The 22,721-nt window shown below is 48.3% G+C and overlaps 1 long non-coding RNA gene across 1 annotated transcript in view; it reads right to left on the bottom strand.

Moving 5' to 3' along the window:
* Positions 1-22,076, bottom strand: part of LOC310710713 — a 29,520-nt gene extending 7,444 nt beyond the window's left edge. The window contains exon 1 of the long non-coding RNA XR_014528208.1: positions 22,018-22,076. This is a non-coding gene — a long non-coding RNA (uncharacterized lncRNA). The remainder of the gene's footprint in view (positions 1-22,017) is intronic.
* Positions 22,077-22,721: the final 645 nt, after the last annotated feature.

Here is a 22,721-nt window from a genome sequence, read left to right as displayed (position 1 = left end):
CATTGCCTGTTGTTGCTGCTGCCCCACCCCCCACCCCCACCCCATCACAATGACAACTGTGGCACACTCCTGGGAGGCTGGGTTTCTTGTCTCCTCAGCAGCACCCCCCACCCCACCCTCTTGGCGAATAGGAGGTGCTGCTGGTCTCCTCCCAAATGCAGATCTTCACTCATCCCTTCTTTCCTGGCCAGGAAGAGCACATTTTATGGTTCACCTCAGGTGCCAAAATGTATTGAACCTACTGTTCAAAGGTCACCGATCTATCCATTGCTCCACCCATGTTTGTCTCTGGCCCCTACCCCTAAACTGGCATGCACCCCCAGGAGCCTGCACACACGAGAAGACCTTAGTGGTGCACTCATGAGACATGTGTGGCTGCTCAGTCTGCTGTCCAGGTACAAATCGTAGATGGGTGACTTCAACTGCTGTCCCTTCTTAGGGCTCTTTAAACTGAATTTGAACAGGCTGGCCTTCAAACTGAGGATTCTCCTCCTCAATAGGACACACAGGCACCCTAATTGTTGTTTAGTCGTGTCCAACTTTCGTGACCCCATGGACCAGAGCACGCCAGGCACTCCTATCTTCCACTGCCTCCCGCAGTTTGGTCAGACTCATGTTAGTAGCTTCGAGAACACTGTCCAACCATCTTGTCCTCTGTCGTCCCCTTCTCCTTGTGCCCTCAATCTTTCCCAGCATCAGGGTCTTTTCCAGGGAGTCTTCTCTTCTCATGAGATGGACAAAGTATTGGAGCCTCAGCTTCACGATCTGTCCTTCCGTGAGCACTCAGGGCTGATTTCCTTCAGAATGGGTACGTTTGATCTTCTTGCAGTCCATGGGACTCTCAAGGCACCCTAAGCAGGCCATCTTTTGAGAGAGCCTTCTAGAGCTCAGGTCCTGCTTTGGGGCTTTCCGTCAGCATCTGGCTGGCTACTTTGAGAAGAGGATGCTAGAGGATGCTAGACAAGGTGGACCTCTGGTCTGATCCTATAGCCAGGCTCTTCTGATGTCCTTATCCTCTGGGAACATCTCCTTTGCCCATGAAGGCAGGAAGAAGGTTGGTTGTCTGCTAAAAGTGGGCTGGGGGATATGCAGAAAACATTCCTGGTGGGTCCATATGGGGCAACTGTCCCTATTTATCAGGGGCAATCCCTCTTTTCTGGTCTCTGTCTCTGGTAAATCCTATTTCTATTTTGGGGGCAAGCCAAAAGGCAGGCAAAGGTTGTTGTCACCTAAAGGCACTAGCAGCCATTCCATCAGGCTGCAAAGAAGAGGGAGAGGAAAGAAGCAGAGCAATTCCTGAGAGAACAGCTGCCTTTGCTCCCTGCTCAACTGTTTGTTAGTGGCAGATTCCATCTGGCTATCGGAACTGTTCCATCCCAGTCAGTGGTTGCCAGAAGACTAACTTTAAAAATTGGCGCCTGAGCTTGCTTTTTCCTCCTCCCACCTCCTCCCCCTTTCTTTGTGTGTCATGTGCTTTTGCTGGTGAACCTGAAGGCAGAGACTGTCTCACTACTGATCTTGTCAGCTGCCCTTTGGGCTATAAGCCTTTTGGGCTATAAGCAAACAAACACATTATTAAAATGTTGTTGGTGTGAGTTGTTTCCAGACTTGCCATTCTTCAGCCCTACTCCCAGATCTATAGAAATTAAATACCTGAGTTGCTGAGGGTGATGGAGGAGGATATACCATATTTTTATTTCTAGAACGCATGAACGTAAATGCTCATGCATGGACAATGAATGTGTGGACATTAGATGCTGCCATTTTACAAGCTTGTGAATCTCTTCAATGACAATGATTGCATATCAATAAGCGAATGGATGAAAAAACTTCCTGGTTTTTTAAAAAATCAGTGTGAGATGAGGCTGTTGCAGAGGCAATGAACAATGCCTGTAGCAGACATCAGGCCTTCAGCAATGCGTAATGAAAGGGATCAGGGAAGCAATGGGGCCAGAAATGTGTCCCTATTTTCATTTATGAAATGCCAAAGAGTATGAGCATGCAGGAGAGCATCAGTTACACGGAGAGGGAAGACTGGAGAAGAGAGCTCAGATTTACTATATTCAGTTATCGAAATATCTTTCTTGAGATTTATGGAAGGGTGGACTTGAGCTGCTTCCGCCAAATAGATAATTAACAATTAAATAATGAATCTCTGTCCGGGGCTGATGGATTTTGCTGCCCAAAACATCTTGGGGGAGGCTGTTTCTTTGACAGGTTCCTGCCCCAAGGAGATTACAATCTAACTGCCCACCTTCGGGGCAGGAAAAGGATGGGGTAGGGGTAACAGAACAGCAGAGAGGTGGGAGGGAAGGGAGAGGCAGAACGAGCACAGTGAAGTATGTGGAAGCATACCCAAGCAGAAAGCTTCCTTTTTTGCCAATGAAACCTATGCGGGAGAGGTGATTTTTGAGCAAAGCTACGTGCGACTGGAGACTACTATTAATGTATTAATGCAAATTATATGCAAAACCCAGCCCTGGGGAAGAGCTGCCTGTTTTGTCAGTGCGCAAGGAGCATGTTTTCATCCAGGTTTTAACATTCAACTACATTGGTACGTGCTCTAGATGCACCCTTCCCATGCTTACTGAACACATGCAAGGGTGGGGGCCAGGGGGGCTGCTATGCACAGTAACAGGATGTGCGGCCACCCCCAGGCACAGAACATGAACGTCACATGGTCACTCCCTCCGCTGTATGTTGCTGGTGTCTTGTGCAGGAGCAGGAACGGGGTGGTCCTCCAAACCTTCCTACCTGGCCCTTGGGACTCATCCCTGCTCTTCACCTGGCAGGAACGTGTCCTGAGAGTCCTAACTCTCACAGCTGTGGCGGCTGAGACTGATGGGAGTTGTAGTCCAACACATCTGGAGGGCAGCAGGTTGGTGAAGGCTGCTCTAGTGAAAGTCCTTTCCTCTTACAAATGCCTCCAAGGCCTTTTCTCATCTCCAGACCCAGCAGCTCCAACTTGTGGCAGTGAATTCCATAAGCTCATTATTCTGCCTGGAGTAAAGAAGTAGCTTCTTTGGCAAACAAGGAAATAAAAGATTGGAGCTGTTCCTCTCTCCTCCTCTTCTGTAATGTTTAACCAACAGGACAATTTGCTAGCTCAAAAGAAAATACAGATAACATTGTTGTATCCAGAGGAACAACAGCAAAATGACCCTGCAGGGTGTAGGCTGGAGAGGAACAACACCAAGCATTGTGACTTTAACCCTTAGAGGGCCAGCTTAGAGAAGGGCAGGAGACGCGAAGCAACCTTGTGCTGCCAAATCCAAATACTTTGGAAGTGGCAGTCTGGGCAGCATGTTGGACTTGGACAAAATCCCCACACAGTCATCAAGAGAGCCAGTGTGGAGTATTGGTTAGAGTGTTGAATTAAGACTTGGCAAAGAACAGGGTTCAAATCCCCACTCTGCCAGGAAGCTCTTGGGTGACCTTGGGTCACTCACTCTGTCTCCGCCTAGCCTACCTGCCAGGGTTGTCGTGAGAATAAAAATGGAGAGGAAGAGAAAACCTGTACGCTACCATGAGCTCCTAGGAGGAGGGGTGGGATGGAAATGCAATCAGTCAATCAAGCTTGTTGGGCAACCTCAAGCCAGCCTTTCTCTTCCAGCCTGACCTAACTTGCATTGAGGTGTGGGGAAGGAGAGCACCCAAGACATTTTGCTGCCTAAAGCAAAGACAGGATAGGCCACACACAGAAGCTGGCTTGCCTGGCCACGAAATCTCACCACAGCACTGTCAGTGGGGCAGCGCCCTAGCTAAGGAGGCATGCCATCCTCTTTGCCACTTCCTGCCTCCCGAGGCAGCTGCCTCACTCTGCCTAATGCCAGGGCTGGCCCTGATATTACCCAGAGCTCCAGGCAGGAAGGGTGAGATTCTGGCTGGGGTGGTGGCAACGGCCTCATTTAAGTCCACTTATTATGAGCCCTGGAAGGGGGGTGATTACAGCCGCTTCCTTAAAGGACTTTTGAAAAAGATGAGGGATATTCCTGGAGGGGGAGGGGGGAGGAGCAAGACTGCAGCATTTTGGATTTTTTTAGTTCAGATAAAAGGTAGTGAGAGGCAACACAGTAGAAGTTTGTGAAATGATGCACTTTGCAGAGAAAGCAGCTAGAGAAAAACTTTTCTCCCTCTCTCAGAACACCTAGAACTCGAAGACATTTAGTGAAGCTGAACGTTGAAAGATTCAGCATCACCTCAAGAAAGTCCTTCATGCAGCACATAGTTTAACTATGGAACTCACTGCCACAGGACGCAGTGATGGCCACCGACTTGAAGGCCCTCAAAAGAGAACTGGACAAATTCATGGAGGAGAAGGCTATCAATGGCTTCTACACATGATGCTCATTCTCTGTCTCCATGGTCAGGAGAAGTAATCTTTCTGAAGATCAGTTGCTGGAAACTACAGGAGGGAGAGCACTCCTACAGGCTACCCATAGGCATTTGGTTGGGCACTAACAGATCCTGGGAGTGGCAGCCCTCCCCTAGCCATCCCCCCTCAAGAGAGGCTGGCCCATTAGAGGAAATGGGGCACTGCCGCACCAATCCCAGTTTGCCCTCAACCAGCCCCACTCACCTTGCTTCTTTCTTATAACCAGTCAAGGGGTAGCTCTTCCTGCCATGAACCCTGGGGCTCCATCTACTACCATTGAGCTCCCCATCTTCTGCCCTACTGGTCCCAATGGGCACCAGCCGCCACTACTCCCTGAGTCCCCTAACCTAGACTGCTCTGCACTCCCAGTCCTAGCCTGCTGTCCTTGGGCAGGATGAAGGATGCTGACCCTTCACTAGTGTTGAAGTAATGTTTGATTACCCGTTTGATTACCTGGGGGCACCGTCTTGTCCTTTGCCTCAGGCAGGAAAACAGCATGGGCTGGCCCTGATGGGCACTTTTTACAGTGGACTCCCCCAGAAGCTGGTGGACTCACTGGAGTTTTTAAATTGAGGTTGGATGGCCAGTGTGGTGTAGTGGTTAAGAGCAGTGGACTCGTAATCTCGGGAACCGGGTTCGCTTCCCCAATCCTCCACATGCAGCTGCTGGGTGACCTTGGGCTAGTCACGCTTCTCTGAAGTCTCTCAGCCTCACTCACCTCACAGAGTGTTTGTTGTGGGGGAGGAAGGGAAAGGAGAATGTTAGCCGCTTTGAGACTCCTTCGGGTAGTGATAAAGCGGGATATCAAATCCAAACTCTTCATCTGTTGGAGGTTCTTAATTGTAATTCTTGCATTTGCGGGGGGTGGACTAGATGACCCTTGGGATCCCTTTCCAACTCTGTGATCCTATGATCCTGGACTAGATGGGCCCTTGGCCTGATCTAGCAGGTTGTTCTTATGCTCACCAGGGTGGAGAGCGGACATGGGGCAATCTCCCATGACTGTCCCAGAAGGCCACTCTCTCTGGCCTTTGGGACTCTGCCTGAAGTGCACACCCTCTCAGCTGCCCTGCTCCACACCAGCACTTCTGCCTGGCTGGAATGTGCCCTTGAACTTGGATAACCATGCCTCTCGCTTGCCTGGAGAGAGGACAGAGAGATGGGAAGGGTGGACTGCATAGTGATCTCTGGCTTTTGGGTGAGATCCACATCCACTCTGCCCACTTTTGCATCTGGCTCTGCCCACCACTAGCCCACAGCCACTGGAGGGAGTGCAGCCCTCGAGATTCCCTTGCAGCCCTGTTACATGCAGAGCCGTTCCAAGGGACTGGCTGTCCAGTTCATGAAGACACACTGGAGAGAAATGAGGTCACTTTGCAAGCTTGGCTGGAGCAGGCTTGCTGTCTGTGAGGGTTGCCACACCAGGCCACACCATGCCTCGATTTACACAGGGGCAGAACAATCCTAGCTAAAACAGCAGCCGCCACAGCAATAGCCAAGGCAGCCCTTGCAACTGGTGTTCAGCCACTGCTAGCACAGAGATGCTCCCAGACCCCTCGGCCTATGGCTTATCTCCTCTAAAAGGCAAGGGGGTGCCATGCAGGCTAGGTCTATGGACACCCCCCACCCCCGAGGAGAGAGGGAGGGAGGAAGAGATACCAGACAAGTCAGAAGAAGGAGGTTGTGCATGCAAGCAGGGATGCGTGTATGTGACAGAATGGGGGCAGAAGGAGACTGCAAAGATAGTTTTGTGCCAGGATATGTGAGCAAGTGCCTGCGAAGGAGGAAGGAGAGAGAGGTAGACCGAATGCATTTATTTAACGCATTTCAGCCCCGCCAGGATGCTCAGGGTAGGTTATCCTCTTGTACAGCCTCCTCCGATGGAGGCTGCTCTGTTAGGGTGATTGGAGTCCTGGCTCGTCAACCTCAGTCTGCTTTCATCCAGCTGCAACCTGCCTGCCTTCTTACCTACAGCCCGTCCATGGGGCTGTCATCCCTGCCTGTCAGCTTCCCCCTCCTTAGCCTCAGTTTGTCCTTGGAGAACTCAGCAGGGAGGAGAACAGGGACAAAACTAGAATTTGTTGGCTCCGCCTCTTCTTGGTTCTGACTCGGCCCATGATTGGGCTCTAGGTCCACCTCCCAGTGGGCACCAAAAGCGCTTGGAGGTCAGGTGAAGCTGAGAGAGATAGAGACAGAGAGAGAGGATGTGATTTGCCAACTGAAGTATTCAGAGCAAAGAGTCTTGTTTTTGTGCCTTAATGTCTAACCAAGTTATGATGGCATCATCAGGCTGATACAGCCCACTTTGCCAGAGACATGAGATTTTCTTGTATACTACAGATTTGAGACCAGGCCTCCCAGTGTTCTCTCCAGTATACCGCTCTGTCTGTAAGTACTGGCCATATGTCCAATAGTCTGTACATCTGATCTTCTGGTAGGTAACAAGTTCTGCTTAAAACCAGTAAACCTGAAGGTCAGACTTTGCCCCAGCCTGCCTTTCTTCTTTCTTTCTTTTTTTAATGCAATCAAACAAACCAACAAGCCATAGTACATTACACACAATACAAATCAGACATCAATAACGTGAAGAAAAGGAAAAGGGAAATTGAGAAACATGTTACCACTCAGTGAAACGACATGCAAAACTACAGGACGTTCCCTGTATGCTCTGCAATGGCCTAGGATAAATACAATCCACATTCAAAGATCTATTATATTAAGGAAAGCACACTGGAGGCAATCTGCCTAGAATTAAGACATCAGACCCCACGAAAAAGAGAAATGACTGGGGTTCCTCTGTGGTGTTGCTTCTATCTGTCTTTAAGTAAACCAGCTTTTCTTAACTTGGTGCTCTCAATATGTATTGGACTACAAATCCCATCAACCCCAGTCCAAAACACCGGATTTAGAAAAGCTGGTTTGTCTAAAGAGAGAGAAAGAGAGTGCAGAAGGGATGGGTTATAGAGGAGAGGGGAAGAGTTTGGCTCACATGTCCACACAGGAGGGAAGGAATTTTCAACTGGACACATGTGTGACTGTGTGCGAGCCCAGGCAAGCAGAGAGGGACTGTGCCCCAGTGTGTGAGTGGGTGTGCAAGAGAGGCTGCGTGGGTGAGTGACCCTCCTAGGCTGAAGCCTGCATTTCATGCATTTTTTCAGAAGAACAAGGTCAGTGGGTCACTCAAGCGCTGGAGGGTTTTCTCCAGCTCAGCTGCTTCTCTGCCAAAGCTGCCGGAAGCCGCAGGCTCCTCTTCCACCAGTGGATGGACAGAGGCAGGGATGGAGGAAGAGAGGGGTGAGGGGGGGCTGGCATCACCCACACAGCCAGGGCGACAGGAATGCCAGCTGGCGTTGCCCTCACACAGACACAGTCCGGTTAGCTGCAGAAAAACTCCTGCATCTCTCTGCTCACCCAGCTGACCAGGCCTTGGTGTCAGCTGGGGCTTGGAGCCTCTTTTCAATTACAGGCCTGCACCATGGGAAGGAGTGAAAATTATATAGAAGGGTGTCTCTGGGCAAATTCAGAGTGTCCTCTCCTTGGAGCTGCCAGCCTTCACAAATCCAGGATTAGGGGGAACAGCTTCCTGCCCAAGCCTATCCCTCTAGCCTCACATTTGTAAAACTAATGGCTGAGTGATCATAGGTCTTGAACGTTACAACCAAAGCAGTAAATATGGGTGGTCAGGAGCCAGCTCATGCATTTAGCCTTTCAATAAGGTCACAGAACTGATGGGATGCAGACCCAGATCATGGGGCCCGGCTGTGAGTACCCGCCAATCCCAGCGAACGGAAGTGATGTGTGAGTTAAGTCAAGTCGAGTGTCCTGCATGCATAAGTGCATGACCATTTCACATGTTTTCCTGAGGGCAGAAAAGGTAGACAGGGACATATGCGGACAGAAACGTTGGGCTTGCATATTCATTACGTTAATTAGTGTGCAGGACTCCGGGGAGAGGGTGCTGCTTAGATTTTACACCTGAGGCGCGCAGGTGCAGAGCAGTCACAATGAAAAATGGACTGGATGCACAACCTGGGAAAGGTGTCATATTTTCCATCATGCTTTCGGTCAAGGGATACAGTGTGTAGACCACATGTGACAGATTCAAAACATTTGCTAAACGGGAAAGTGTATTGCAATAGCTTAAAGACCCAACAGAGTTATTATAGCATACAGTAATGGTCTAAATCACATGACAGGAGTTACAGGTAGATCTGTATGAACATATAAAGATACACACACAAGAGCAGACAGGCATTATAAACAGTGAGGCCAGAAGGAAATGAACAGCAGAAAGTTCTACAGGGAGTGTAAATTTGGTAAATTGAGTCTCTGTGTTCAGAGGAAGTCTTCCTCTGAGTGACTGATGCTAGACAAGAAGAGAAGGCTGTTTCCTTCTTAGGTGGGTCACTGGCCTGATCCAACAGGCTCTTCTTATGTTATTACATTCCTGTTCAGCTTTTGGGTTTCTCAGTGACATCTGATTGGCTACAGATGAAAACATACTGCGGAACAAGATGGGTGCTTGGTCTCATCCTGCAAGGATTTTATTTTTTCTGATCTTTAAACTAGTGCAGGCTTTCCCCAACCTGGTGCCCTCCAGATGTTTTGAACCACACCACTCATCAGCTCCAGCCAGTGCAGCTGATGACAGTCTCAGTCCAAAGCATCTGGGGTGGAGGGGGGTGGGAACAGGCTGGGGAAGGATTGCAGCTAATGTGTAGCTGTGGTGCAAAAACTCAGACTCATCCAAAGTGGGAAGACTAATTTCCCACCAAGCTTTAACAAAAGAGCTTCAGCCAGCTTAGATGAGCTTTAACATAATTTTCGACCAACTGAAACTTTTCGCTTTTTCATTAGAAATGCAAACAATCTTGCAGAGAAGTGTTACCATTTTAAACAGCTAGCCTGAAGCAGGAACCCCCTCAAAGGAAAAGAAAGAAGTCTCCAGCCTCTGCTTCATTCTTTTCCTCATTCTCCAAATTCCTCTGTGTAAATCTGTCACAAACAATAGTAGAACTTGAAAGCTTTGTTATCACCTCATTCACTTCTCAGACCAATGAGGGCCTGTGCATTGCCATGGTACTCTAGCAGATTACATCATTGCTCCTGCTCAGAAAAAGTCTCAAAGGTGCAAACTCCTAAGTCCCCACTCTGCTACACTCCTGGGCACCCTGAATCAGTGCAACACCCCCTGCCCCCCCAAAGGAGCCAACTGGAAGCAGCTTTATCTTAGATCCAGATGATCGTTTTTCAGAGACCCAAAGGCAACAAGATAGATATGATTTTCAAACTGATTTCCAGAAAACCCCTGAGCTTCTCTAAAGCTGAGAATCTATTGTTCAGTAGGGTTATCCTCGATGAAAAACAAACCTTCCTGGATGACAGCGGGTCCATCACTACCAATCTCTTTCAGTTCAAATAGAGGGTCCACTCCATCTCCAGAGGCTTAGCCAGCGCCTGTGGAAACTGGCTGTGTACCCCAGAACCCACCTCCAAGTCCTTGGCAATGGACAGCTCCATGGCTCAGCAACTCAATGGGAGTGCCATGGAAGTAGTTGTTGTTTAGTCGTTTAGTCATGTCTGACTCTTCGTGACCCCATGGACCAGAGCATGCCAGGCACTTCTGTCTTCCACTGCGTCCCGCAGTTTGGTCAAACTCATGCTGGTAGCTTCTAGAACACTGTCCAACCATCTCGTCCTCTGTCGTCCCCTTCTCCTTGTGCCCTCCATCTTTCCCAACATCAGGGTCTTTTCCATGGAAGTAGGAAGTATTAAAACCCTGTGGGGGCTTCTCCCAAACTATCACAACTTGGAAGTGGGATTCAATCACACGCTGCAAAATTCAAGTTTCACAAGTGTAATTGATTGGGAGATGATGCAAGACAAATGCCCATTAAGTGGCCACTGTAGTCGACCAATCACGATGCACGCTCAAACTGCCTCTCACCTGGAAGTGCCCTGGGATGTCACCTCTGAGCTGTGTCCAATATTAGTCCTACTCAAGAGTAGACACACTTTCTTGCTTCACCAAGCATGTAGCTTGTAACATGCAGTTTTAGCACGTAGAATAGTTATGGAATTGCTGGTTTTATTTATGCATGGATAACGTTTTATGTCAACTCGCTTTTAATGTTTGCTTTCATTAGTATTTTTAAATGGGTATTTCTAGATGTTTCTTTGCGCGCTGCTTAAGATGTTTTCTGCTGAGTAAATGGTATTTAAATTTGGTTTTCTTTTTAAAATGAAATTAAGGAGCATGAATGGCGTAAGTCCATTCATTTCAATGGACTTAGTTGGCCCTTTATCTTAGTGAGAGTGTGCACACTCCTTCATCCGACGGTCAGGATGTGGTCTCTGACCAAACAGGTTTGGCAGGTTTTCAAACCTAGACCGAAGCAGCTGGTCCTGAGAGTTGTGTGGCTCAGGCACCAGCCTTGCCAGCCCTGTCTCCACCCTTCTGCTCTTGGCTCAGTCAGGCAGCCTTTCCTCGGCAAAGGCCTGAGGTGGTGGTGGAGGAGGAGCTGCAGCAGCAGATGAAAGAGGGCCGCAGGTTAAAAGTTAGCTCAGCAGACAATGTGGCGCTGGCCTGGCAGCCTGTGCTCCCCCAACATTTGAGCAAACAAGCCAGACCTTTACGTTTCTGATAAAAGGAACAAACAGCCCTGCTCAGCAAGAAGTCGGAGTGGCCCTGAAGGCCTTTATCCCTATCTTCCTCCTCCTCCTCCTCCTGGCTACACAGTAGCCCTCCTTTCTGCACCATTTGGAGCAAAGAGGGCCAGCAAGCCTCTCTCTCCTGCTGGCACAGAAGCACCGCTGCTTCTGCTCCGCTGTCTTCCTGCGCATTCTTCAGCTCCGCTACAACCAGCACGTACACATATTTCTGGCATGTGCTTCTGCAAAGCACGTCAACAGCCGAAGCAGCCATGCATGTCAAACTATACAAACAGGGGACGCATATGCTCGGGCGCATGAGATTGGTGGGGGATTATTTTAGCCTTCTCGTATGTGGGTTGGTGCTCCTGTAATCCCTTCTGTGGTCCTTGCTGGTCGGGCACAGGACTGGGTTTCTGTCCACACTGCGTACAGAACGGATGCGGTGAAGCAGAATTCTGTGCTCGTGTGCGGCAATATCCATTTCCATGGGAAGATGCTCTGTTGATGCTTCAGCTGTCATCTAGGGCAGATGCAGGTTTAAAGCAGCCTTAAGATGTGAGGGTGTGAGTGGACAATCTTTGGTTTTGAGCTACGAAATCATGGGGTGGCCTTAAGGCAGGCCATTAGCATTACCTCCATTTCTCACCTGCAATATGGGGACGATAAGACTGGCCTGCCTTATCAGACTGTTGTACGGCTCATTTAGATGGTATTCCTTTGGCCCTGTCTTCATACTCCGAGGAAGTGTGCAACAAGGAGAAAGTAGATAGACGAACCCAGCAATAATACCTGTTCCCAGTGAGACTTCCTGGACACCTTCTCAGTGTCCTTGCTCTGGCACTGGAGTGGGGAGGAGGGTGAGGAAAAGCCCTTTGCAGGTGATCAATTCATATATCCAGGGGTGACGGAAAGAGGAGCAAGAGGGTGGCCCACCCACCATTGGCTTGAACCCCGTCCACTGCAGTCCTGTGAACCCAAATAGATCACCTCTAAGGAAATGTGGTCTTTAATCAAAAGAAGGATCCCCACTAACAGCTCTAAGGAAACCAGCTGTTTGTTTAAGGCTGGTGGGTTGTGCCCCATCTTGATCATTCTTGATCATAAGCTTCTGTTCTGACAGCCTTAATGGTGCCCAAAGCTTCAATCCACAACACCCTATCAAAGTGTTCTCTCTCTCTCTCTCTCTCTCTCTCTCTCTCTCTCTCTCTCTCCCTCTCTCTCCCTCCCTCCCTCCCTCCCTCCCTCCCTGTCTTTTCCCTTCCTGATCCTCTTCTTCCTTTTGGCATCCATGATCAGCAGCTGTTGCCATGGCTACATACATGCACGTTGTCTGGGCAGAGATGCCTCCGTCACTGAAGTTTGCACAGTGGACTGGGGATGGCAGGAGAGTGTGTGTAAGCAAAAAGATGGGAATTTGTGCTTTCTAGGATGACTTTGGCCTTGGGATTTACCAACAGGCCCTATGGTAGGGTTTCTGTATGAAACTTGAGCTCCATCTGCACCATCCTCGCCGTGGGACTACATTTACCCAATGCTTTTCCAGCTGCACTGGCTCCCGGTGGAGTACAGCATCAGGTTTAAGGTGCTGGTTTTGACCTTTAAAGCCCTTTGCGGCCTAGGACCCTCGTATCTACAGGACCGCCTCTCCTGGTATGCCCAGTGGAGGACCTTAAGGTCCATAAACAGCAACACTCTAGAGGTCCCGGGCCCTAAGGAAGTCAGATTAGCCTCAACCAGGGCCAGGGCCTTTTCAGCACTGGCTCCGGCCTGGTGGAACGCTCTGTCTCATGAGACTAGGGCCCTGCGGGATCTGATTTCTTTCCGCAGGGTCCGTAAGCCAGAGTTGTTCCGCCTGGCCTTTGGCTTGGAATCAACCTGATCCCCTCTCCCACCTTCCTTTTCCTTCTGTGATAGAACCCCTATTTGGGGACTTCCCTAGCTTTCTTCTGGCCCACGTAGGACCAGTCTGGATCGTTGGCCTTGGTGAAGATTTGACGTTTTCTCCCCCCAAACAGTTTTTGATCTGAATGAGGCTGCATTTTAAGTTGTATTTTAATCCTGTTTTTAAGTTGTATTTTAATCAATTGTTTTTATACCTGATATTAGCCGCCCTGAGCCTGGTCTTGGCTGGGGAGGGCGGGGTATAAATAAATATTTTTATTATTATCCATCTACCCCAGACTCTGGCTCTGTTTGGCTTATCTCAACCAGAAGTAGATTCTGAGTATCAGATTAGATCCCACAGATTAGATCCCACAAGCCTGAAGTCTTCTTTCCCCTGTCTACGCCACAGTGGGTTGTTGCTGTTTTCAGTTCCTTGTGAAAGGTTCCTTTTGCCCTTCAGAAAGTTATCTTTAGTGAAAAGCGTAATGACATCAGACATTTCCATCGCCCAAAAAAGAGCAGAGTTAATGTTATCTTCAAGATGAATGGGTGGGAGGAGGCACCCACAGAAGGGCAAGGACTGTGTTGAGAAAGAGTACCTTTGTTATCGCCAGAAGAAAATCTAACCTCATCATGCCTTCAGCAGTAGAAAACAATGAGTTCAACCCCCCAGGCTTAAATACATCACCTGAAGGTGAGTCTTAACAAATTAAATTGGACATCACACCTCATTATGTGTTCCGGAACAGAGGGTTTGTAAGTGAATCAGTTCAACAATGATCTACTATTCTACTTGCCCCACATTCCTAAAACAGGCCATTTTAAAACCAGCTTAGCTCAGGTTTGCATTTCACAATGCTCTGTGGTAGTAAAGCTGGCTCACTTTCTAACCTGTTTAAAAGAGTTTATCATCACACACTGAAAATGGGGCCGAGATAGGGACAAGGAAGAGTGTCTTCTGTAAGAACATAAGAAGAGCCCTATGGCTGAATCTGGCCAGTGGCCCATCTTCTTCAGTATCCTGTTCTCCCAGTTGCCAACCAGATGCCCTAGTGGGAAGCTCACAAGCTGGACCTGAGTGCACCAGCACTCGTCCCCCAGTTCATGGTATTCTGGTATTCAGTGGCATAGTGTGGATTCTGTTGTCTCCAGTTGGTCTGACTAAGGCAGCTTCCTCTGTTCTTTGAGTCCATTCAGAGTGAGATTTGAACTGTGGACTTCTCGTCTCAGAGTTGAACCCCTTCATGAACCAAGACGCAGATCTGGATGACCTTGAGCACCTGACCAGGCGCAGAGGAGCTGTCCCGATTCCCCAGAGGCTCCCTTGATTCATCCCAAAGGGGGGCACAGCCACAGAAGTGAGAAGTTGGGTCTCCTGTGGGCATGAGCTACTACGTGTGTTTGCAGGCCGTGTTTCCATGGAGACCTGCACAATGGCCACATTAGTCTCAGATTTGTTTTAAAAGGAGAAGTCTTTTGTGCCACCGATTTGTCCCTAATCGCAGGCTGCTTTGTCCCACTTTGGGGGGTGGGGAAGTAGGGTTGCCTGGGGGCGGGGCTCCAAAAGATATGTTGGTCTTATGTCACGAAGTTGTGTTTTGCTGCTGGAAATGGACGGCTACATTTGGGTCACAGTGGCAAGCGCATTGTGCATAGACAGAAACTAGTCAGTTTCACATATACTAAATAAATAAATTTTGAAAAGATACCAAAATAGCAGAAGATTTACAATGGCAAAGGGAGAAGATGGGTAGAATAGTGAGATGAACAGCCTAGTGTAGGCCACGGATGGGAAGAAGGCAGACCCGGGTCTGTGTGATTTCCAGCAGATCAGCAAGGATTTCTGACTCCCGTTTGTTTAACAGTGGCAACAGCAAAATGAGACCCACTTTCATCCTACTGAAATGAAGGAGTCTTGGGAGGATTTCTGTGTGGGAGGATTTTGTGCTCCATTCAGTTCTGAGATTCAAAACAAATCCCTGGGCTCAGATTATTTAATTCAAAGTCTTTTACACCAGTCTCCACTTGGTGACCCTAGGAAAAAACAAAGTAGATCCCACAAAGCCTGAAGTCTTCCTGCCCCTGGAGTAATGGCACTTTCTGCAATGGTAACTGCAACAACTGATATTGACTTGAATGCTAATATTATTTATTGTTTTAATTCTATTTTACATATTGTTTTAATTCTATTAGTGTTCAATTACTTTGCAATGGTTATCATTTCTATGTCTTTGGCTTTTTCTATTTTATCTGTGTTTTTCTATTTTTCTCTGTAAGCTGCCTTGAATCCTGGTCTGGGAAAAAGGCAAAATACAGGCAATGATTGATTATTGCACATCTGAAAGATGTTCAGGCAGACACAGCACCCGACCCAGAAGTGATCAAAAACGTCACAAAATATGCGACTAAAAGGGTGTAACGTGTAACGTGGGTGGAATGAGTGCTCCGCTGACACGCATGGGGGCCAAAAACAGAAACCCCGCGCGAAATGGTTGTTGACTGTCACTGAATAAATAAATAAATAAATATAATAAATATAATAAAGTATGGTAGAACACGACACACAGTACGTACATTTAAAGCATGCAAACCCCTCCTCAAAGAACCTTGGGAACTGTCATAAAGATGCTGGGAATTGTGGCTTTGCAAGTGATAAACTACAGTTCCCAGAATTTATTGGGGGGTATATTGTATGTATGTAGCCCAACACTTGCATGTACCTTCTGCATTGTTTAGATGCAAACAGTGGAAGAAAGAGCAGTTCAAAGGGGCTTTTTCATGTCTTGCATAAAAATACCCACAACACTCAGGACTGTGATAGTGGATTTCCTGCCATGGGTGGGAGGTTGCACCTAATGTCTTATCCAGGATGATCTGCACACAAAAAGGAAGTTCTGTGCACAGATCACCCTCCTGGATCTCTTAACCTCCACAGTGTCACCTTTCTGCCAATCACTGCTGAAGCCCCACCTTTTCTACAGAGACTTTGGCATGTCCCCCTGGTTTGCCAGATACCCAGCTGCAAAGAAACCCACTGCACATTCTTCCTATTTGTACCCCCATTCCCCTCCCCTCCCACTGGATAGAGAGAGGAGGGTTGGCCCTGTCGTTGGGCAGAGTGGGGCAACTTCCCCAGGGGGCAGGTGCTGAGGGATAGTGGAGGCAGCCCCATGGCTACTGTTGAAGGGCTGATCCCTGTGTGGTACCTGTTCTGTCCTGATTCCCCCATAAGCAGCCTGCAGTGGAGAACCCAATCCTGTTGCCAGGGTTGAGATAAGATTTAACTGCCACTCCAGTTGGCTTCTGTATATGGAATGATGGGGGGGGGGACCATCTTGTTCTTTGGCTCAGGCAGTAAAATTTGTTTGGAGAGGCTGGGCATGAGTGAGCAAGTTATTATCTCCAAGCAGATGTTGGTGCTGCTGTCTTACCTGCAAAAATAGCTAATGTGGGAGAATGGGACTCACGAGGACTGGGATTGGTCCCCGGTGGTTGGGAAAGGAGTGTTTGCTGCTAACCATGGCTCCCACGTGACACTGTTCATGAGAGCAGACTGTGTATCATAGGCCCCCCCAAGTCCCTTCATTTTCAGAGTTTAATCTGGCAGCTGTAGACCTCTCATGCCCTGGCAATGAGCCTTTCGGTTTCACTTTTAAAAAGGGGATTTTTTTATTTCCTTGAAAGCAATGAGACTCTGGGAAAAGGCGTTTCTGTTGGAAAGTTGTGAACAATCCAAGCTCTCTTACTTTTTATTTATTTATCTGAGCATGTAAAAATATAGCATTAATCCAATGGTTTGTTTTTAATTTTTAGAAGAGATACTGGAGCTCAAGTCCCACCTCTTTCTCTTTGAACGAGGGTTATTCTTGAGTGAGGAGAACGTACTCTGCATAGGCTCTTGAGTGGGAGAAGAATACACTCTGCATGTGTCAGTGGCACCCTTCTCTCATTTCAATTAAAAATTACAATTTCCATGTTCCACAGCTAAGCCCTCACAATCAAAAGGCCTGCAGTGTAGCTTGGACACCAGTTACTGGGTAGCCAAAAGTAAAACCTGCTGGGATTAAGAGAGGTGTTCGAGATTTTTCTGGTCTGAGAAGCAACAGTGGGAAGGTTAACAGCTTTGACACTTAAGGCCTGCTAATTGGGCTTTAAAGTTAACAGCCCATTACAAGTGTGTTGGGGGGGGGGGCAAGGGGAGGGTCTGGGAGTGTTGTTTCAGCTGGTTTGGCTAAGAGCCAGAAAAAGACAAGCGCTGGTGAGGTCTGCCTTGTGGCCTTTGGGTTTTCTCTGCCAGAAGTGAAAGGGAGAAAACAAACACTCAGAGCAAGAGGACTCTGAACTGGATCTGCATCCTAGCCTGCAGGCACTAAAATCTATAGGAATCCCTTGCTGGGATTGCCAACTTTCGACAGACCCCTGTGCTTTCAGCACCTGGCTGATATGCAGGTGTATGTATGCACAGTGGTACCTCGGGTTAAGAACTTAATTCGTTCTGGAGGTCTGTTCTTAACCTGAAACTGTTCTTAATCTGAAGCACCACTTTAGCTAATGGGGCCTCCCGCTACTGCTGCACCGCCGCTGCACGATTTCTGTTCTCATCCTGAAGCAAAGTTCTTAACCCGAGGTACTATTTCTGGGTTAGCGGAGTCTGTAACCTGAAGAGTATGTAACCTGAAGCGTATGTAACCCGAGGTACCACTGTATTTAAAGCAGACTGGAAGCTCTCCTGGCAATGGGCTAGAGTGCGTGAGATGAAGTGACTTTATTGCAAGGCCTTGGAGAAGCAGGGAATCACTCTAGATTAGGTTTAAATTTATGTGTTTTTCCATGTTACTTTCATATCTCTGTCTCCTTTGTAGTCAACTGCTAAAACTGTTTCGAAATCCGTTTCTTTCCCCCCAAAACTATCATTACAATAAATGTCAACTAGCTCCTTTTCCAGACTCTTAGTAAAAACGTTTGTTGTTGAGAAAAACGTATGTATTTAAAAGTGTTATTTATTCAAAATGGTTGATAACAGTCAATAAAGACAAGGCCCTCTCTGCCCATCGGCTTACATTCTGAAAGAAAAAGACACACACAAAAAAAGGGGAGAGGAGGGATGAGGCTGGAAAAGCCCAAGGGCCACATTCCCTCATAGGTAACCTTCCGGAGGCCACATGTCACTGGTGGGTGGGTCCTGAAGGAAAAGTGGGCAGAGCAAAGGGATCTGCCTCTTACTACATTAGGCTACATTCTCACCATGCAGAAGCTGGATGTTTTTGCCCACCCTGCTCCATCCTCCTCAAGGCAAGCAACAGGCATTATCAGAGAGCAAGGACACATCCCAGCCATACACCCTACAGAGCAGGATTCATGAGCGGTGTGGCCTGGTGGGAGTTCCAAGAGTCAGATAAAGAGGCCTGAGGCTGCATTTTGCCTGCAAGCCTCAGGTTTCCTATCTCCTCTGTTCTCAAGACTAGCTGGGATGGAAAGAGTTCTCAAAATGGAAGAGCCTGCTGGAGCTGCTGGTCTCTCTTCCCATCTCTCCCTCTTCTGCATGCTGGTGGAATGGGAAGCCAGAAGTGGCCTGATATAAATATGAAGCCCGGTGAAGCAAAAGGATGTGCCCGCCACCTGTAACGTCAACACATCAGCACAGTGCCCACATCTCATGCTGCAGATGGGGGCAAGGCAACTTGCTTCAAATGTGGTCTCACTTAAAGAGGGCTTCTCTCCACCCTGATTTGTGCAGATCAAGCTGTGATTAAAGGTGACAGAGCAGGTCAGAGCCCTGTATTTCAGGTCCTTTAGGATGTCCTGCTGACAGGCACAAATCTAGTTGGTCTGATCACATCCCTGTCAAATTTTGTAAACCACCTTGAGGTTTTTTTAATAACCAGGCAGTGCACACATTTCTGAAATAAAACATAAATAAAATAAAGATATTTAGATGCAATTAAATTAGAGCGGCCAGTTGTGCATTGCCAAAAGCAACATGTAACTAAAAAGGACAAAAGAGGCTACCTATCAGGATTAAAATTGCGTACGGCAATGCATAGATGCAAACTTAGAATTGTAGAGCTGGAAGGGACCATGAGGGTCATCTAATCCAACCCCTTGCAAAAGAGGAATATTTCTGCCCAACACAGGGCTGGAACCTGCAGTGCTGAGACTGAGAGTCTCATGCTGTCTCCTGCTATCCTGCAAAGAAGCAATACATCTTTCCCTAGCAGGGAAAAGGCCTGTGGCCTTGCTGTTCAGGTGCTGTTGACTGTTGCTTAGCACCAACTCCAAGGCCACTGTCCTCCCTCCTTAGGCTTCTTTACCTTTGGAACAGACATCTCTTCAAACAGAGGACTGCTGTCCTCTGACAGCCCTATCAGACTACAGGGCAGTGAAGCAGGGCCCATGGTGGTCACCCTAAATCAAAAATAGATGTTCACCAGCTGACCCATGACATCCTACTGAGCCCTGTGATGACTCAGCTCCCTTGCCCCCTTCCTTAATGCTCTTGCAATGCAGCCGCCCCTCCTCTTTGAGTTGAATTGAGTTTCAGAATAAAGCCCCACAACAGAAGGAAGGAAGGAAGGGCAGCATGCAAAGCTCCTTTCTTCGTTGGAATTTTCAACATGACAGGATTAAAAACAACAAATTGTGGAGAGAGAAAAAGAAAACACAACAACCCCCCACCCCCGGCTGTGCTTGCATTAAGTAATATAGAACATGGTAAACTTTACCTGGGAATGAGAATAAAAGCAGAATATGTGTGAAGCACCATGGATTAAGATGCATCAAAAGAATTAACTGAAGTCAAGGAATTCCTCCAAAAGGAAAGGTGGCAGTAAAAGCGATGGGTCGTTAAGATTCTTATCAGGAATAAACTGGTGCCACACTGCTGAAAATGGACCTTTAGGTGCTGGCAGCCATTTTAGGAGGTTTGCCCGGAAGAACCAAACCTGCCCTGTAGCCCTTCCAACTACCCAGAGTCCGGCCACCTCACCTTGCCCTCTCCGTGGATAAGGGCCTTTGTCCCTGTGTCACTGCCTTGCCTCCCCTCTCCCCCCAATCCTCCATTCTCTGCACAGACCATCCCTAGTCTCTCTCTCTCTCTCCCCCCCCCCCAACTTGGGGCCGTCAGATGTTGCTGAAAAGGAACAATGGGAAGTATTGTCCCTGCTGGCTGACAGGCTTCGAACCCCACCAGCACAAACAAAAAGACACATTGACTCAGGAGGAGAAAGGGTCCCATAGATTGCAGTCTCCTTTGGGGGGGGGGGCAGAGAACCGCCTGGTGTGCCAAAGGGGACATCATAGAATTACTCTTCCCAACCACCACAGCCACAGGCTCTCTGTGGTCAGATGCTGGGAACTCTCCTCCAGGATAAAAAGTCCCCAGGCTGGGGTTGAAGGGGACCTGTAGCATGGCTTAATTTGAGCTTGGCCTCGTAAGGTCGTTTCAGTGCCAGGGTTTGGATCTGGAACGCGTGAAGTGGTTTTTACAAAAACAGGGTGTGCCTCTGAACATGTGCAGAGTGCCTTTACCGTACCACAGACAACCTACCTTCATTAAGCTTTAAAAGGAAGGGATTCTAAGGAAGGGTAAAATTCCAGGGAAGAATAAGGCCCGTCCCAACACACACACTCTCACACTCCATTGTAGCCAATTTTCTTTGGCCAGAGAATCACAAGTCAGTCACAAAGATGGAGTCATTGCCACCCTCATGTGTGCTATGGTACATATGCAGGCTTCTGATGCCGGGGTGCTGTTCTACATCTAGTTTTCTGAGCAAGCAAGTTTGTGAAAGAACTCAGGTGTATCCTTATTTATAATTTGTTGGTTGGTGCATTTTTATCCTACCTTTCCTCCAAGGAGCTTGAGACGCTATACATAGTCCTCTTCCTCCCCATTTTATCTTAACAACAACCTTATGAGGTAGGTCAGGCAGAGAGGCTGTGACTGGCCCAAGGTCACCCAGTGAGCTGAATGGCCAAGAGCAGAGGGGATTTGAACCCTGGTCCCCCAGGTCCTAGTCCAACACTCTAACCACTACACCACACTGGCTCTTTAATTCTAACGACAGCTGGGTCCACATTACTGGCTTAAAATGCAATGGCATCTCCCCACCCCACCCCCGTTTTCAAATTGCATTTGCACACCATTGTACACATTAGTACAATTGCACGTGCTTCCACGTTGCCTCCATCTGTCTGCACCGGTGGGCAGAGAAGGGGCATGGATGTCTGAAGCTGGGTTGGAGCGAAAGGCATCAAAATGGAGCATTTCCCAAGTACGAGAGGATGGGTGCAGATTGTGGCTAACATCATGTGTGGACACGGCTTTACAAACCGGTCGTGGGAATCCACTGCATGCAGAGTAAATGGGAGTGTGCACACAGGCTATTAGTTGTTGTTGTCGTTGTTGTTAAAACTGTATACCGCCCTTTATCTGAAGATCACTGAACAGTTCACAACATAAAAATGCAAAATGAGAATATAAGATGCATAATAAACAAACAAACCAATAACATATACTGTATGTCTTCTGCTCTGGCTCTATCTGATAGACCTTGGGCAATCTAGTAAAAAAGACAGTCTGTCCATGGCTGTTCCAGTGCACAGTCCTGGTTCACACTCGGTAGCACTGAAGCCCAGCAAGGCTACGCCTGAACTTGCCTTTCCTATATCACATCCCAGAATCCTCAGTAACATGCTAGCGCAACTGTGCACACGCGCATCGCCGCAAACCCAGAAGTGGCATGAGAAACGGCGCAAACAGCCCTAAAAGAGCACAAAATAGGCAAACACAATGTGAAAACGGCACCTAGCAATCCCACGGCCCTTTGCAAGTGCAATCCCAGGAGCCTCTGCGCTGACCTTTGAGGCCTGTGAAGAATTAGAGTTTCAGCAAGGAGGTTAGGAGGGAGCAACTGCGGTGGAGTTTGGTGGTTTGGATTTTTCCCCATGAGGTTTAGAGGGTGTTTGCAGGCTTTTTCGATTGTGTTCCCAATTTCACTTAAACACACGGTGTCTCAGAACATAAGTCCCGCCTCAATGGGGAGTTGCCTGTATTTGCTCGCCTATACTTTGGGTTTGAAACTATATATGGGAATGAGACTGACTTGGTATATGAAGCCACCAGGACCTTCTCCAGAGGGTGGCCATTTGATGGGGCGCTGAGGCCAGCAAAGGGCTCACTTTGACAACATCACCACCATGTTCCCTTTGCATGGAACGTCAGAGGTTGCAATTTCTGGGACTGCACATCTCACTTCTCCAGCCAGTGTGGTGTAGTGGTTAAGAGCGGTAGACTAGTAATCTGGTGAACCGGGTTTGCGTCACGCTCCTCCACATGCAGCTGCTGGGTGACCTAGGGCTAGTCACACTTCTCTGAAGTCTCTCAGCCCCACTCACCTCACAGAGTGTTTGTTGTGGGGGAGGAAGGGAAAGGAGAATGTTAGCCGCTTTGAGACTCCTTCGGGTAGTGATAAAGCGGGATATCAAATCCAAACTCCTCCTCCTCCTCCTCCTCTTCTTCTTCCAAGGTCGGGGTGTCACGTCAACATATGGGGAAGATTTCCGGTGTAGGGTATGGCAGGGACTGGAGGCCTCCCCTCATTATAACCAGAGCCCTGAGAGGGCAGTGACCAAGGAACCAAGAGAGAGAGAGAGAGAGAGAGAGCCCTTGCAACTGCCTGCCAAGTCTCTGGCAGAAAGCAGGCGGGGAAAGCTCTGTTTGGCCTGAAACGTGCTTTTGTTTTCATTATAAACTCCTCTTTTAATGAGGAAGGAGGCCCTGAAAACCAACTCTATCTTCTGTGCAGCT

Source organism: Podarcis liolepis, assembly GCF_965112155.1.
Source record: "Podarcis liolepis genome assembly, chromosome: 7".
Lineage (NCBI taxonomy): Eukaryota > Metazoa > Chordata > Lepidosauria > Squamata > Lacertidae > Podarcis > Podarcis liolepis.
This window is presented reverse-complemented; position numbering and strand designations above follow the sequence as displayed.